Source organism: Schistocerca cancellata, chromosome 8 (assembly GCF_023864275.1).
Source record: "Schistocerca cancellata isolate TAMUIC-IGC-003103 chromosome 8, iqSchCanc2.1, whole genome shotgun sequence".
NCBI classification, from domain to species: Eukaryota; Metazoa; Arthropoda; class Insecta; order Orthoptera; family Acrididae; genus Schistocerca; species Schistocerca cancellata.
Window position 1 is genome coordinate 89,755,592 of NC_064633.1, and position 19,405 is coordinate 89,774,996.

The window sequence follows — 19,405 nt, forward strand, 5'->3', positions numbered from 1 at the left end:
TATTCACTTCTACTTCACTATAGGATAAACTACTACTAACAGCGACGAAGACGCTACCACCGGTTGCATGCAATCTATCCTTTCTAAACACCGTCTGTGCCTTTGTAAAAATTTCGGCAGAATTTATCTCTGGCTTCAGCCAGCTTTCTGTACCTATAACGATTTCAGCTTCGATGCTTTCTATCAGCGCTTGAAGTTCCGGTACTTTGCCAATGCAGCTTCGACAGTTTACAGTTACAATACCGATTGCTGTTTGGCCCCCCGAATGTCCTGACTTTGCCCCGCACCCTTTGGGGCTGCTGCCCTTTCTGTACTTGCCCGAGGCCATCTAACCTAAAAAACTGCCCATTCCACGCCACACAACCCCTGCTACCCGTGTAGCCGCTTGCTGCGTGTAGTGGACTCCTGACCAATCCAGCGGAACCCGAAACCCCACCACCCTATGGCGCAAGTCGAGGAATCTTCAGCCCACACGGTCGCAGAACCGTCTCAGCCTCTGATTCAGACCCTCCACTCGGCTCTGTACGAAAGGTCTGCAGTCAGTCCTGTCGACGATGCTGCAGATGGTGAGCTCTGCTTTCATCCCGCTAGCGAGACTGGCAGTCTTCACCAAATCAGATAGCCGCCGGAAGCCAGAGAGGATTTCACCCGATCCATAGCGACACACATCATTGGTGCTGACATGAGCAACCACCTGCAGATGGGTGCACCCTGTACCCTTCATGGCATCCAGAAGGACCCTTTCCACATCTGGAATGACTCCCCCCGGTATGCACACGGAGTGCACATTTGTTTTCTTCCCCCTCTCTTGCTACCATATCCCTAAGGGGCTCCATTACACGCCTGACGTTGGAGCTCCCTACTACCAGTAAGCCCACCCTCTGCGACTGCCTGGATCTTGCAGACTGAGGGGCAACCCCTGGAACAGGACAAGCAGCCATGTATGGCCGAAGATCAGTATCAGCCTGAGACAGAGCCTGAAACCGGTTCGTCAGACAAACTGGAGAGGCCTTCCGCTCAGCCCTCCGGAATGTCTTTCGCCCCCTGCCACACCTCGAGACGACCTCCCACTCTACCACAGGTGAGGGATCAGCCTCAATGTGGGCAGTATCCCGGGCAGCCACAGTCGTAGTCCGATCGGGGGATGCGTGAGACGAGCTGGCTGTCCCCGACAAACCCCCATCCGGACCCCCACAGTGATGACCATTGGCAACAGCCTCAAGCTGTGTGACCGAAGCTAACACTGCCTGAAGCTGGGAGCGAAGGGATGCCAACTCAGCCTGCATCCGAACACAGCAGTTGCAGTCCCTATCCATGCTAAAAACTGTTATGCAAAGAACGTCTGAACTAATCTACAGAGAGCACAAATAATTCGACACAAAATTTGAACTGTTATTAAAATACAAGATTGCCTAGTAAATGCAGTAATGCTGCTACTTGCGCACTGCTGACACACTGCTCGGCGGCGGAAGGAGACTACGCGATTTTACACTATTCAGGTACTAAAACGCGATGCTACAACTCTCAAATACTATAATACGCCCGAAATTTATGAATTAAACAATGCAAGTAGCAAAAACACGCAAATAAATTAAGAATTAAACTATGTAACAAATAAGCGAGCTAAGAGTATACGACTTGCTGCAGCTGCTTATCTAACGGCGTCAGGGAGCACACTGGCTGTGACCAACCAACACTGGCCGTTCAAAACAAAAACAGACGACTACGCGAATTTACACTATTCAGGTACCAAATCGCGATGCTACAACTCTAAAAATAATATTTATGAATTAAACAATGCAAATACCAAAAACACGCAAAGAAATTAAGAATTAAACTATGTAACAAATAAGCGAGCTAAGACTATATGACTTGCTGCTGCAGCTGCTTATCCAACGGCGGCAGGGAGCACACCTGTTTGTTTACTTCTCACTATTCACCTGGGTATGAAGATTCCCAGTACAAGAAGTAAGTTGTTCTTAATTATCCTGATTAATTTCATGCACATAAGCCAGTTTTTTCACAACTAGACTTCGCGCTGGTGAATTTGACTTTCGACTCTATCTGTATTTGAAAATTAGCAGAAAAATCCATTCTTTAATTTCTAGGGAATTCTGTTCTTAGTCCACTCAAATATTAGACAAAAACAAATGGGTTGAATAACTGCGATACTAGTGTCCCATATTACTCAGAATAATCAATGGAAAAATTTAATAGTATATTCTGCGTTCAAGTAATTACTCCTTAGAGACTATCAGCAGTTCCGAAAACATAAATGATGCGGTACTCAGTCCGTCTCCTAAGACGCTAATTCACCACTCTGGGAGGGATGTAGGAACAAGGTTATTTGAGTCGTTGGGAAAACTCCGTGAAACGTAGACTTAGCATGATATTTCGGAGAAATAGAAGGGCTATCCACAATTTAACCTCCGAGTGGCTATTAAAAATGAACAAATCCTTGTAGTTTCATGGTGGTTGTGTGGTCAGAATATAAATTTGATGATAACGTTGAGTCAGTCAGCTTTCTGTTTCGTTTGTCAGTGTATAGGGAGCAAGCTATGAGTAATCTTGTTGTGCGAGAGTGTCGCAGAAAATTCGAGGCTGCTGCTACAGTGGACCGTGATTAAAGTGCTCGAAAAAGTATTTGAGATGTCACAGATGAACTTCAGCAACATGTCAACGACTCAATTATCACAAAACTGGAAGAATGGGTTTTTCGTTGACATTTCTTCAGCGCTACTATGAAGAGGAGGAATTTTTGAACAGAACCATGACTGGCGTGAGTCATAGATTCAGTACGTTATCTATAGTACTAAGGAACACTCTAAAAATGGATGCACACTGCATGGGGGCTTAATTAAAGGAATAAATGCAATAATTTTAGTAGCTGTGTGACCGGTTACGAAGTCTCGTAACCGGTTGGCTAATATTAGCACGCAATCTGACTGCATAAAATAAAAATAAAGATTGACAAGGAATTTCCATTAACACAATTGAATAATTAAGTCCCCTGCAACTACACTCCTGGAAATGGAAAAAAGAACACATTGACACCGGTGTGTCAGACCCACCATACTTGCTCCGGACACTGCGAGAGGGCTGTACAAGCAATGATCACACGCACGGCACAGCGGACACACCAGGAACCGCGGTGTTGGCCGTCGAATGGCGCTAGCTGCGCAGCATTTGTGCACCGCCGCCGTCAGTGTCAGCCAGTTTGCCGTGGCATACGGAGCTCCATCGCAGTCTTTAACACTGGTAGTATGCCGCGACAGCGTGGACGTGAACCGTATGTGCAGTTGACGGACTTTGAGCGAGGGCGTATAGTGAGCATGCGGGAGGCCAGGTGGACGTACCGCCGAATTGCTCAACACGTGGGGCGTGAGGTCTCCACAGTACATCGATGTTGTCGCCAGTGGTCGGCGGAAGGTGCACGTGCCCGTCGACCTGGGACCGGACCGCAGCGACGCACGGATGCACGCCAAGACCGTAGGATCCTACGCAGTGCGTAGGGGACCACACCGCCACTTCCCAGCAAATTAGGGACACTGTTGCTCCTGGGGTATCGGCGAGGACCATTCGCAACCGTCTCCATGAAGCTGGGCTACGGTCCCGCACACCGTTAGGCCGTCTTCCGCTCACGCCCCAACATCGTGTAGCCCGCCTCCAGTGGTGTCGCGACAGGCGTGAATGGAGGGACGAATGGAGACGTGTTGTCTTCAGCGATGAGAGTCGCTTCTGCCTTGGTGCCAATGATGGTCGTATGCGTGTTTGGCGCCGTGCAGGTGAGCGCCACAATCAGGACTGCATACGACCGAGGCACACAGGGCCAACACCCGGCATCATGGTGTGGGAGCGATCGCCTACACTGGCCGTACACCACTGGTGATCGTCGAGGGGACACTGAATAGTGCACAGTACATCCAAACTGTCATCGAACCCATCGTTCTACCATTCCTAGACCGGCAAGGGAACTTGCTGTTCCAACAGGACAATGCACGTCCGCATGTATCCCGTGCCACCCAACGTGCTCTAGAAGGTGTAAGTCAACTACCCTGGCCAGCAAGATCTCCGGATCTGTCCCCCATTGAGCATGTTTGGGACTGGATGAAGCGTCGTCTCAGGCGGTCTGCACGTCCAGCACGAACGCTGGTCCAACTGAGGCGCCAGGTGTAAATGGCATGGCAAGCCGTTCCACAGGACTACATCCAGCATCACTACGATCGTCTCCATGGGAGAATAGCAGCCTGCATTGCTGCGAAAGGTGGATATACACTGTACTAGTGCCGACATTGTGCATGCTCTGTTGCCTGTGTCTATGTGCCTGTGGTTCTGTCGGTGTGATCATGTGATGTATCTGACCCCAGGAATGTGTCAATTAAGTTTCCCCTTCCTGGGACAATGAATTCACGGTGTTCTTATTTCAATTTCCAGGAGTGTATATTAACGAAAATTTTCCATTACACCACCATCGTAAATCAAAAGCCCGTATCCTTTCTCAAATGCACTGTGACAAAAGCAACTTCTTCCATCTATACATTACACCAACCGAACAGCATCTACTCTCTCGCCCAACAGAACAACTGCCCTCGACATCTTCTCAACTACTACTGTATCAGTGGAGGCAGCGGAATAATAATCTTTGGCGCAATCTCTGGCGCTGTGACTCAGTGTAGTCAACTTTCATATGCCCCTCCTGCACGGGCTAGAATTTGGTGGTATTTTTGCCAGCATTGGTGGTGAAAATACCACCAAATTCGTCCAAAAAACAGAGACAAAAATAAAAGATGATATTAATAAGTAAATAACACATAACTAAATACATTTTGGCTTTGCACTGACCCTTCAATAACCTAGTTTATAAAAATACAGTATCGAATACAAATGCTTGCATACATGTGATTTTACATAATAGTTTACGCAAGTATCATTTCTCAGCGTAGTTATACAGTTCAATCAATGGCACCAGCAATGAGGAATAGGTGCAGATAAGAGTCTCATAACATTTCATAAACAGTAAATACACAATAAATCAGTTTACACAAATATTCACATAAAATCTTTTCAGTAGTTCAATAAACAAGTAGCACTCCTCGGAGTAGTTGACAGTGCCGACAGTAGCACCCAGAAATGGTCAACAGGTGCAAATAGCAATCCCATAACATTTCATTAGCAGTATTTGAACAGCTCCAACAGTGGCACCCAGCAATTGGGAGCACGTGCAGACAGCAACAAGTGACATCATTTCAGTAGCAGCAGTTCCAACAGTGGCACCCAGTAATGGCGAGCAGGAGCAGGCAGGAAAGAGTGTCATCACATCAATAGTAGCAGTTCCAACAGTGGCACCCAGCAATGGCGAGCAGGTGCGGACAGCAGTCCCATAAAATTCACCAGTAGTAATTAAACAGTTCCAACAGTGGCACCCATGAGTGTTGAACAATTGCAGGTAACAGTCGATAATATTCACCAGCAAGAATTAAACAGTTCATCAGATTTCCTCAGCAGACATTAAACATTTCCAAGTGGCAACCACCAATGATAATAGGTGTAAGCACGAACAACAGTTTGAATGTACACACAATTGCTTTTACAAAATTGTTATCAATGCTCTTACATTAAAAATACAAATTATAATAAACACACAAATGATATCAGATAATTATCCTATTAACTATTACAAATACACATATATCAGTAAACCTATAATATTTATGGGTGTCAGTGCAAGCCACAACAAATATGTAAAATAATATTTAGGAGGTAGGTCGGTACCAATTATTTGGGATTAGGAAAGGAAAACACACAAAACATACTCAATCATCTTTCATTCAGATACTAAATACTATTGTGTAATTGAATAGTGTTAACTGTGTAAATTCAATTCTGTCAAAATTTTATGTTCAACATGTGTGTCAATTAGTAATAGCAGCAGTGTATAATAGTCAATAATAGTTAGTCAACGTCATAGTCATCATGTCAAGACCAATGTTTGCCAAGCCACATCAAAATGTACAGTTGCTGAAGAACTATTAGTTTGTCAAGATACGCAAATACTTCCTCCACCCCCCCCCTCCCCCTAAAAAAATATATACTGCTTATTGATTTAACAATGTGTGTGTGTAGACAATCTTCTTTCCACTAGAGTGTTCTAGTCTGCCATCTTCATCCTTCTTGTTCCATATAAACCAAAAAATATATACCTCTATTATCCACCAAAACTCCAATTTCAGTAATACGTCTTCAATACGTCGATACATATAAACCTTATCACCAATATCATTTCACTTCCATAACAACTCTTTCCTCTAGTCAGTCTCCTCGAACAAGTACAGATAAAATCCTAGTGCAAACTTCAATTCATCATCCCATACAATCCGAAGACACAGTGTCCACACACAACCTCTGTGTAATCCACCTGAGCCAAATCTTCTACTCATTATGAATTATAAAATACATTTTGGTTACCTTGTCCATCTTAAAATAAATGCATACATAAGAATTTGAATGAATAAATCGTAATATTTCACAGTGTGTACACCACTTAAAGAATCATGGCAAAACACAAGCAAACATGTGGAGTATTTCTTTGTGTCAAGTGTCATTTGCTATTTCAATTGCTCACGAAGAATGCAGTGTAATAAATGTCAATGGTCTAAAGCTAGTGTTGGTAATTCATGTCGTCAGCTTCCTTTCTATTATAATAAATTAATACAGCTTCCATAGAACCTCCAGTTCATGTGACTTCAATTAAGATTTTTGTACCCATGTAGTTCGTAGAATTATAGCAGTTCATTTTCTTATCTTAAAATGTAAAGCACTGAGCGTAAGCAAAACATGCAATAGCGAGTAAATATACAAGTAGAGAACAGAATGTCAACAAGTGGATGCAGCACAATCCCTACAACGAGGGTCTGCCAAGCGAACAATCTGTACTTAATACCATAGTGTAATCTAAACTCTATGTTCATACACAGTATATAAGTATTTCTATATACTAAATTAAAGAGAAGTTATGACAACAAAACAGAAATTTGTAAATATGCAATCCATACGCAAAGCAGCAAGTATATATCTTACGTAATAAATAGGTCATTAGCATCATATCAGCATAAGCAAATAAATTTTCATATGTAATATTAATAAGTAAACATGAAGCCGCAAGCAGATGAATCACTAAGTATATCATACATAAATAGCCATATCAGCACAACTAATCAGGTGACAAATATAATTTAAATAAATAGGCACAGCAGGCACGTAATAAAAAATATGACATCAGTGAAAAAGCATAGCAGCCAAGCGATGCATACTATACACAAGTAACAACCCTGTTCATTAATAAAACATTGTCAAAATCAGCAAATGTACACAAGCATGTCGCTTCACAAGTAAATTCATAGAGCATAAAATTTAACACAAAGTATAAATCACGTAATCGCGAGCAGCAAATTACGTATAAAGTACATACCTAAGTAGAAATATGTTACCTGAAAAATAAACTCAATTAATAGTTACCTTTTTAGTTTATTACTTTCTTCCTCGAAATTACATTCTTTCTGAAATTTTCTCGATAGCAAGTCTTCTTAATGTCGTACACACAGAGAATTTACCTGAAGTTCTTAAATATTTTATACAACTGTATCCTGGAAAAACTGAACGTTAATAACATAAGTTATCAAGTCACTATAGCTTTATACTGAATTTAATCGGAAAAATTAGACTGTGTATTTGTCTACAGCTGTCAGTGCATTCGCACTGAGCGCTCGATCAGCTATAGGTAAGCGTGACGTAGGAAGTGATTGTTTGCGGTCAACGGCTACCTTGTGCGGCGCGCGGACTGACTGTCGTTTTGTGTATGTGCTGCCGCTAGAACACGGCGCGGTATCCCTGTATTCTCTGCGTGTTTACGTGTAACTGTTAATTTCTCAAAAGTATGTCATTCCACAAAAATTTTAACGTTCGATATATGATGTATTTCCTTAGAGCCCGTGATTTAAGAGTTTCTACTTCGACAGTGTTATCACGAATAATTTTGTGATTTCAGAAATACGATTTGTCGGTGCTTTATTTTTTAATATCAGTATAGGAGGTAAAGAAGTTGAATCATTAGGGAGTTCATTCAGAATGTTTTGAAAGATATGAAGATACTGATCCCACGTTCTGTGATTATGATGACAATAAATAAAACACAATTTATTAATTTCCTTCATCCATCTCTCTGACGCGTTAGATTGAGGGTAAAAAAGTGAAATGAATATTGGTTTAATCTTACGACGCCGTAGAGTACGAAGCCGAATTTTAGAGCGAAACTGTGATCCATTATCTGATATAACTTTATCAAAATGACCCACTTCTTTAAGGAAATGTTTGATGAAAGCATTAGATACTGATCGAGCTGTTGCTTTGCGTAAAGGTGTAAAACACCCATATTTTGATGTCAATTCCACTGCTACCAAAATGTACGCAAAACCATTAGTAGAACGAACCACTGGACCGAACATATCGACTGCTGCCATCTCCTTTAATCTCACTGGAATGATAGGAAACAATGGTGGTCTGTGAGAAATAGTTGTCGCCTTAGCCTTTTGACATAATTTGCATTTGGCAAGAACAAATCGAATACGTTTTTCCATATTACTGACGTAGCAATTTTCTCGTAATTTATGAAAGCATTTTCTGGGACCAAAGTGTGCATAGCTGAAATGTGTATACCAAATCAATTTATGAACCCACTCATCAGGAATGCAAACTAACCAAACAGAGTTGTCGACCGATTTTCGTTTAAAAAGTATCATTACGAACCTAAATAATACTATCTAATCGCTACGCTTTCCTTTGTCATAAGGCTGGTATCTACTGTCCTGTCTGTTTCGTCTGTCATTTCCAAAATTACCGTTATAACGTCCGTTCCGATCATCATCCCTTCTCTCTGAAAATCTATTGTGATTACCGTTACTGAAAAAATTACAAGAAGTTCCGTCGTCGTTGTCATACTCAAGTTCTTGTAGCAAAGTCTTAAGAGTTTCAATGTCATCTTTACATCTCCCGGCTAAAGCAAAGTGTCTTGTCGATTGTGGCAGCTTAGGTAACAAATACCAATTAATTCAGTCGGGCTATAAGTGGTGGAAAGGAATTGATTCTTTCGAATGATGTCTTCAAAGTATTCTGTCGGCGTGCGGAACTCAGACTGTTTAAAATTACGCTGCATAATAAGACTACGTTTGACTCTGTCTTTCGTGTTTACGGACCAATATGCCGATAGAAATGCATGATAAAAATCATTTAAATTATTACAATCTCTAATAAGTGCGCGCATGCGCGTCGCCGATTCGTTTTCTAAATATCCACACATAAATTCCAGTTCGTGACATAGTGGCCAATTTGGCGGAAGTGCGTACATAAATTGATCTAACCCTGAACGTGGATGTATGTCATTATTAGAATTGCGAAAAATCTTAAAGTTCCGAACTGTTAAAAAGTGTTTATAGTCGAAGTTTTCGCCTCGTGGCGACAAAGACCTACTGCGTCTGTCCCAGTCCGAATGTCGATTATTGTCAAGTTCGCGCGCCTGGGGCTCTCTTGTTGCATCTCGTAAATGAAATAAATTATTTTCTTCAAAACCCCACCACTATCGGTGATTCTAAATTTCTTCTACTGTCTTTTCCTACGATTTCGCTTTCAATTTGTTAACTTGCTTTCGTAAAGCCTCAAATTCCCTTTTAACGCGTTCATTAAATTTTCCCTGATTTTCAACATGTTTATTTATATCCTGGTACCCTTATGTTTCTGCAAATGTTAATGGAGCTGTAGCATCTGAATTTCTGTCCCGATTTAAATTAAGACTTGCCAATTATCTGAAATCTCCTCAACTCTTTCCGATAAGTCACCTATTTGTTCTTTCTGCTTATTTACGTCTTCCGTAAGTGTCGCGACTCGGGTTGCAGTATTGACACATTTAGTAGTTAACTGTTCATATTGTTGTGTTATGTTATTTGTTCCATAATTTGGTACGGATTCCTCGATTCTTTCAAATATTTCTTCCTTATCGTGTGCACGTTGTAAATTTAACTCTGAAAATTTTTGTACTATCACGCGATCTCTTTCTTCCTGTTCTCTATCCTGTTCCTTTTGTCTAATTTCTATTGAAGTTAATCTATTATTGTGAGCATTCAAAATCGGTTGTACTTCTCTAATTTCTTTCTGTAATTCATCTTTCATGTTTTCAAAACATATCCCTATTCCTGAGTCTAACCGTGTTTTCATTATTCCCATTCGTGATCCCAAATTTAATATTGCACTCATCAACTGCTCCATTTTAACTGGTTCGAAATTCTTTTCGCTCCTAACATTTCCCGTGAAACTAACTTCCTTCGTCATAGCAGTAAAGCTATCTGTGTTCGATACTATTCCAGAATCTTCTATCGTTAATCTCGTATTCTGAAAATTTTTCAATTGTGAAAAATTTTGAACTGGTACCGCACTATTTTCTCGGCTTATTAAATTGTTTCTACTTCATTATTCACCATACTGTTCTCCTGTGTGGGCGAGTTCACCATGTTAACAATTTCGTTATTCTGACTATCCATCATTCTTGCCTTTTTCATCGATCGCGTAATCATTTACAAAACATACAAAACTCGTCACTATACGAAAATTACACACAATACAACACCTTATCACCAACAATACCATTCACACGAAATGCTTCCCGACAAGCACGATTAACGAACAATTAAAACCTTCACAATTGCACAAAATTGTCAAACCCGTATATGACACATAAAAAATTAAATTCTACAAAAACGCCATCAGAAGAATGACAAGACAACTAAAAATGTTCACTTACAAAAGCTACACTTGCAATATAGACTACAATCACTAAACTACAAATTACTACAACAATACTACTGTCTACTATTTTTACTATCAAAAGAATTCCAAGGGACGATCCGAAGCAGCGGTCGCCACGTGCATGGGGTCTTAATTAAAAAGAAAAGCTGCGAAACAACAATGCACAAGTGTAACTGTTCTGTGAGTGGTAGTATGACTCAACATACATGTATCTGGCTCGGTTCTTTCTCAATATGACAAATATTTTAAACATCATTTACAATGAACTAATTGAAAAACCAGAAATACTATAATTGCACCTAGAAACCATAACTACAAGTCTAATAAATGAACATGAGCCAGATGCTTTGTTGACTGTACCTGTGACCAAGAGGTATTGTCATTAAAGAAAACTGTAATACCTTTTTACCTCATTATATATTGACGAAAATTTTCCATTACACCACCATCACAAATCAATAGCCCATCTCCTTTCTCAAATACATTGTGACAATTGCAACTTCTTCCATCTACACATTACACCAACCGAACAGCATCTACTCTCTCGCCCAACAGAACAATAACTACCCTCGACATCCTCTCAACTACTACTGCACCAGTGGAGGCGGCGGAATAATAATCTTTGGCGCAATCTCTGGCGCTGTGACTCAGTGTAGCCACCTTTCAACGCTCATTCTCCCAATAAAGAAAACTCAAATAGACATTGTCACATGGCAAAACGATAGTTTCAACTTATTGGGGTCGCAAATAAAATTTGAAAACTGATTTTCAGAGACTATCTCATGAGAATACTGTGATATCACTAGTTTATTATGAGGAATATCCGGAATTCAACTAAACAGATTGCGTAGGATGGTCATTCAAGGAATAATTCTCCTTCACAACAATGCTCGACCCTCTACTGCAAATCGGAGTTAGGAAAAACTCTGGCATTATGCAGCATCTTCCCTATAGTCTTAACCTGGCGGTAAACGAGTTTCAACTCTTCCTCATAATGAAGGCATTGCCAGATATTTAATGGTCTACGACAGACAATGAGCTCAAGGATGCTGTCGAGAAGTAGAGCACCACTGTTTGAAGAAGAGATGAATACGGCAAAATAAGACAAATGTTTGAAGTTGCACGAGGACTATGTGGAGAAGTAGTGTCGACTTGTAAGTACAGTTGTATACTCAAAAAACGCGAAAATAAAAAGAAAAGAGAAAGAAAGAAGGGTAAAGTGAGAATAAGTCTCGTTCTCTGAGGGTTCCGTGCAATATTAATTACGTATCTAGATAGTTAATCTAGAGGTTTGATGAATGACTTTGCGACTATCGAAATATCTAACATAAATGGCTATGTCTTCTGATTTCACTGACTTAGGGGCTTAGAGTATCAAAATATGTGACATAAATCGGCGATTCAGCATTGACTTTGAAGCATAAATTTTTATCACCATCAAGGGACCATAACTGGCCAAAAATTGCAACTTTATACCTCTACTCATTCCTGAGTAAAAAGTGTATTAACAGACAGATAGATAAAGAGATGGGTAAACAAGTAACCCTGTACGGGTCGGGAAAGCCGTCAGAAACGGCCGGGAGAGCGGTGTGCTGATCACAAGCCCCTGCATTCCTGCACACCGCATAGCAGAGGATGACACGGCGGCCAGTGACATGTCTAGGGCGAGGAGCTTAAGAAGAATCGTCACCGTATTTATCATTGCAATATCAAGACATACACGCGACAGAACATATTAAAACTATCAGCCCATTAATGTAAAATGTCATGCTTGCAAACTGTTGACTAGAATGTCAGATTGTTGAACGAAGAACGGTTTCGATTCAGGTGAGGAGAAATTCCTGTTTTGTGTTTGTAATGGAAGGCAGATAGCAAAAAGAACGGGTAGCTTCCTGGGACGGGTGTACCAATAGGAACCCTTTGGCCGCGTAACATGGTGTAAGATGTTCACAATTCTTAATAAAAGTCAGTAAATTCGAAGCGGGAATTATAAATGTGTACTGTAAAGAAAAAGACATTTATTTTCAAAAGATTGTAATATAAAGTTTATCACAACTGTTTTTCAAGTAGATCTTCAAAGAATCACAAAAGGATATGAGAGGAATCTTCTAAGATGCAAAAAAGTTGAAGCGGAACAGACTGCAATTCTGCGGTTCGCTGACAAGAATATCTTTGTAGTTGGAAGTAAGGGAACTGTTGAAATGAATGGACCGCATATTTATCACGCAAAATGGCTTAACGATTTGTACTCGTATTTTGGGTCTTCGAGCTGGGTTGATGCGGCCTGCTATGAATTCTCCTCCTGTATCAATCTCTTCATCTCCGAATAGCAATTGCACCAATTATTTGTTGGATGTATTCCAGTCTGTGTTTACTTCCAATGATTTACCTTTTATAGCTCCCTTTATTACCATGGAACTCATTGTCTGATGTCTTAACACGTGTCCTATCATAAAGTACCTTCTTCTAGTCCGGGTTTTCCTTATTTCCCTTTCTTCGTCATTCTGCGGAGAACCTCCTCATTCGTTCCCCTTTTAATCCACATGATTTTAAACTGTCTTCTGCAGTACCACATTTCAGATGCTTCGATTCTCTTCTGTTTCGTTTTCTCACAGTCCATGGTTTAGTACCGTAAAACGCTGTTCTCCAAACGCGCCTTTTCAGAAATTACTTCCTCAAATTAAGGCCTATGTTTAACACTAGCAGACTTCTTTTGGATATTAATGCTCTCTTTGCCTATTTAGACCACTTTTTATGTCCTCATTACTTCATTCTCCGTGGTTTGTTTTGTGCTGTACCGGACAAAAATACAATTGACAGGACAACGATGGGCTCTGGGAGGAGTCCAAGTGGATAATGTAACACATAAAACATGTGAAACTTCCTCACAGATTAAAACTATGTGCCGGACCGAGACTTAACCACAGGACCTTAGCCTTTCGCGGGCAAGTGCTCTACCATCTGAGCTACCCAAGCACGACTCACGCCCCGTCCTCACAGCTTTACTTCCGGCAGTACCTCCTTTCTTCCAGCAGTGCTAGTTCTACAAGGTTCGCAGGAGAGCATCTATGAAGTTTGGAAAGTAGGAGACGAGGTACTGGCGGAAGTAAAGCTGTGAGGATGGGCCGTGAGTCGTGTTTGGGTAGCTCAGATACACCGGCACGGTAGCTCAGCGTGTTCGGCCAGAGAGCTGGTTGGCCTCTGTAGTAAAAAACTGAGTGGATGGATCAACATACGAACTTTAACGGATGTCATGTGATGTCCGCAACGACCCAATACAACGATGAACAACGAACAAAATGAGAAAAAAAATATGGTAGAGCACCTGCCCGCGAAAGGCAAAGGTCCCGAGTTCGAGACTCGGTCCGATAAACAGTTTTAATCTTCCAGGAAGTTTCATATCAGGGTACACTCCGCTCCACAGTGAAAATCTCATTGATAAAATATAACACCGATAAGAAGAATTACTTATCCCTGCACAATCCATTTACTCAGTAATGTCATGAGTTCCAACACTAATGCATCACTTGATTTTTACAATAAAAAAAGGTACAAGTCTCACACTCAGACTACATTTAACAATATCTTTCCCTAAGAGTTAAGCTTAATACTAATACCCCGATCACTCAGCCTGTCTACTAGCAGACGATGCCGTCGCATTAGTCGATGATCGCGGACTGGGTGGAGCTGTCCTGTGCTCGACAGTAAGTAGAAGCGCGACTGTGGCGGCGCAGAGAAACGTTTGTGGTCGTGGCTACTCCGCTGTCGCTCATTCTTCGACACGGTTTGCACGACTGTCATGTCTCCTGGTTGTGATGCGACGTACCAGCCTTGATTTGGCATTTGGCTCATCGAACGACGCCACATTTTGCTTCCAAGATAGCAGAATTCCTTACCTCCGACTACTTTTTGATCACCGGTTTTGACGTTAAGCTTCTCCCTATGCTTATTTCTGGTACTTAACATTACTTCCTTCTTTCTTAGGCCATACCTGTCCATATCCTGTATTTTTTGGCTATTCGTATCAATTATCACATCCTGTGATTCTTCTACAATTTTCACTTAGGATGGAAATGTCGTCAGCGAATCTTCTCATTGATGCCTTTTCCACCTCGATTTTATACCCTCTATTAACCCCTCATTTCATTTCCGTCATTGCTTCTTAGATATACAGATTCAGTAGTAGGGGTGAAATACTGTGCCGGCCGGTGTGGTTCTAGGCTCTTCAGTCTGGAAACGCGCGACCGCTCCGGTCGCAGGTTCGAATCCTGCTTCGAGCATGGATGTGTGTGCTGTCCTTAGGTTAGTTAGGTTTAATTAGTTCTAAGTTCTAGGGGACTGATGACCGCAGATGTTAAGTCCCATAGTGCTCAGAGCCATTTGAACCACTGAAATACTGTATCCCTGTCTCACAGTCTTTTTAATCCGAGCACCTCGTTCTTGGTCTTCCAATCTTATTTTTGCTCCCTCTTGGTTCTTGTACATATTGTTTTTTACCAGTCTTTCCCTATAGCCTACCAATATTTCGAACAACTTGAACAGTTGTACAATAATGAACGCTTTTACCGGGTCTACAAGTCCTATGATCGTGTCTTGATTTTCCTTCAGCCTTGCTTCAAGCGCAGCGTCTGACTGCCTCTCTGGTGCCTTTGCCTTTTCCAAAGTCAAACTTATCGTGCTCTAACATATTCCAAATTTTCCTTTCAGTTCTTCGGCACATCACTCACGTCAACAACTAGGATACATGAGCTATTAAGGTGACTGTGGTATAGTTCTCGCACTTACCAGCCCTTCTTGTCTTAGGAATTGTGTCGATGATATTTTTCCGAAAGTCAGATGGTATGCCGCCAGTGTCTTAGATTCTACACAGCATCTTGACCAGTCATTTGATTGCCAGTTCCTCTAATGATATTAGAAATTCGGATTGAATGTTGTCTATCGCTTCTACCTTCTTTTACCTCATGTCTTCCAACGGTATTTTAAATTGTGACATTTTATATATGTTGAATCAGACTTTCCGAAGGTAATTTCTTTTCTAATTTCTTAACGTTTTCCTTATAGCCATTTCGCCTTGACTTCTCCTCACTTCCTACTTAAGTATTCGTAAGTTATTTATATTGTTGTATTCCTGTCTTCCCTGTACATTTTTCTATCTCCTTCTGTCGCCGATCAGCTAAAATATCTCTTCTGTTCCATAACTTTTCTTCGTTGTCATCTTTCTTGTATAATGTTTGTCTGTCCATCACCTGTGATTGCTCTCCTTAGAGACATCCATGGGCCTTCGACTGAAGTGCTGACTGCGGTATTCCTTGTCGCGGTATCCACATCTTGAGCGAACTTCCAACGCGTTTCGTTATTCCGAGGTACCTTAATATTCCACTTATTGCCACACTGACTCTTCCTAACTAGTCTCTTAGACTTCGGCCTACTCTTCAACATCACTAAATTGTGAGCTGAGTTTAAATCTGTTCCCAGATACACCTTACAATCCAATACCTGATTTCGGAACCTCTGCCTGATGATGTAATCCAGCTCGAATCTTCCCATGTCTCTTGGCCTTTCCCAATAATACCACCTCCTCTAGCGATTTTTGAATAGAGCATTCGTTAATACTATCTGAAATTTATTGGAGAACTGAATTAGTCTTTCCCCTCTCTCATTCCTACTACCAAGTTCATATTCTCCGTATACCTTTCCTCTAATCCTTCCGTTGAAAACGCATTTCGCGTCGAAATTATTAGATTTGCATCTCCTTTTACATACTGAATTACCAGTTCAATATCGTCATATATTTTCTCTACTACTTCATCTTGCGACGACGTCATGTATGCACCAACTATTGCTGTCGGCTTAGGTTTGCTGTCGGATCTTATGAGAAGAATGTTGTCACTGAACTGTTAGGAATAAGAAAAAATCACAGATTAAAGTTTTGAAGACTGACACAAACGAGAATTAGGACTTGTTTAACATCAGAAACGGGAAAACACAATATTGGAGGAATCGAAATAGTTCCCCTCTCTAGGAATCCAGTTTAGACGGTTGAAGCAAGGAAAGCAAGAAAAATATCAGAAGTGGATTCACAGTGGCGGAGAATCCATTCTCCATTTAAGAGTTCTCTTGGCGTCGCATACAATTTTGGGTATGGGGTACTTGTTCTCGAATGTGTCAGTGTTAAGCACAGCGTTCTGTGGAAGGGAAATGCGGAACATAGGAAATACGGTGCAGTAGGAGAAAAAAAACCTATGTGCACATATAAAGTAGGAAATGAGTAGGTACTGCAAACATTAGGTGGAAATACGTCTTTGGAAGACAGTTAGTGGATGAAGGGATAGGTTTACGGATCATCTGCTGAGGCATCTAGAAATAGTTAATCTGCAACTGCAAGGGAGCACCGGAAAGGAAAAATGTTTATGCAGCACAATGAATGAAACTATGAAAAGATAAACATATAAAGGATGAAGAAGAAGGGATTGCATTCAGAAAACTTGTACAACCTATTCTTGAATACTACATGGTACTGTATCAGGTCGCATAAATGGACAGTGCTTGTTCCACTTGCGAGAGAGTGTTAGGGGGACACTGAACATGCACACTGGAAGGCCCTCGCTAAAAGACGCTGTAAATTTAGCGACAATCGGCTTAGAAAACTACACGAACGCTCCTTCAGGGCTGCAACTAGGAATATTCTTAAAACCCTTACGCTTCTATGCAACAGATACCGTGCAGATAAAAACAGGCCGCAATAACAGCTCACATAAAGGCGCACAAGCACTGCTGTTTTCCATTGTCCACGCCCCATGATTGCAGGGAACAGCAACAAATATATATAACCGGTTCATTACTAAGCATCGCCAGAAACGTGCTTCATAGTGACTCGCAGACTATAGATACAAATGTAGATATCCATTTTGAAACGTCCCCTTAGAACAATTGTACATGACTGTGCTTAAACTGACACACAATATTTTTTAGCGCAACGCAATCTGACTTTCAAAAATCCCTACAAAAGAATGGCCCTGACTAACATTAACCTATACGTTTCACAGATCACTTACCTCACAAAAATCTTCGTTACTCAAGCTACAGCAATACAGCGAGCGCCACTACTGCCAGCTAAATAACAGATTCAAACTACGGAAGGCACTAACTACTAGTAGGCATAGTTAGCAAATGAAATATTTTAATAGAGAACAAACAATGTATTTACCTTAATAGTCATCAAAAGTCATAATATATACAGCAGTTCATGACATCCATTTTTACAAATTTCAAAACTCCGCCATTTCTCTCCGCACATCCACCACTGCTGGCGGCTCACCTCCAACTGCGCAACGCTACGCGCTGTTCACATCCAGCTGCCGCTGCCCAACACTACAATGGCAGACAACAATGCAAACTAGCCACAGACTGCACACAGCACAGCCAGTGATTTTCATACAGAGCACTACGTAACGTTGCCAATAAGAAAACATAAACAGCCTACTTACATAGCCCCCATGCTCCCCACAAAAAATTTTACAAATTGTTTTGGGCACTGGCCAATACAGATTTTAAAAATAATTTCATAATTACAGTAAGAAAGATTTCAAATGCACACACTTATTAATACAATGTTGGTCAACAGTTAAATTTTCTCACAGTCCATAAAGACAGTCCTGATCATTCATCACAGTGAAACTACCGTTTCTTTTCTCAAAAGTCTGAGCAGTAAAAGACAATGCACACGGAAGTAGTGGATTTCCATGCAGTCTTGAAGAAGTACATGACTGTGCTTAAACTGACACACAATATTTTTTAGCGCAACGCAATCTGACTTTCAAAAATCCCTACAAAAGAATGGCCCTGACTAACATTAACCTATACGTTTCACAGATCACTTACCTCACAAAAATCTTCGTTACTCAAGCTACAGCAATACAGCGAGCGCCACTACTGCCAGCTAAATAACAGATTCAAACTACGGAAGGCACTAACTACTAGTAGGCATAGTTAGCAAATGAAATATTTTAATAGAGAACAAACAATGTATTTACCTTAATAGTCATCAAAAGTCATAATATATACAGCAGTTCATGACATCCATTTTTACAAATTTCAAAACTCCGCCATTTCTCTCCGCACATCCACCACTGCTGGCGGCTCACCTCCAACTGCGCAACGCTACGCGCTGTTCACATCCAGCTGCCGCTGCCCAACACTACAATGGCAGACAACAATGCAAACTAGCCACAGACTGCACACAGCACAGCCAGTGATTTTCATACAGAGCGCTATGTAACGTTGCCAATAAGAAAACATAAACAACCTACTTACAATTTAGACGAAAATAAAAATATAGAGCAGGTATTCTTTAAATGATTGACTGCAAGATATTTATCTCAATTAAAGAGAGGTCATAAAGAAAGTGATGACAGTCTTGAAATAATATCAGATGACACGGATGGGTAGAACAGCTTTGATTTTGTAGAGTATGTTATGGTTAATTCAGCCACACTTCGTGTAGTGAGGTGTAGCCACGGAAGGACCTGGCTGTGCCCCACGAGCTATAGCCGTC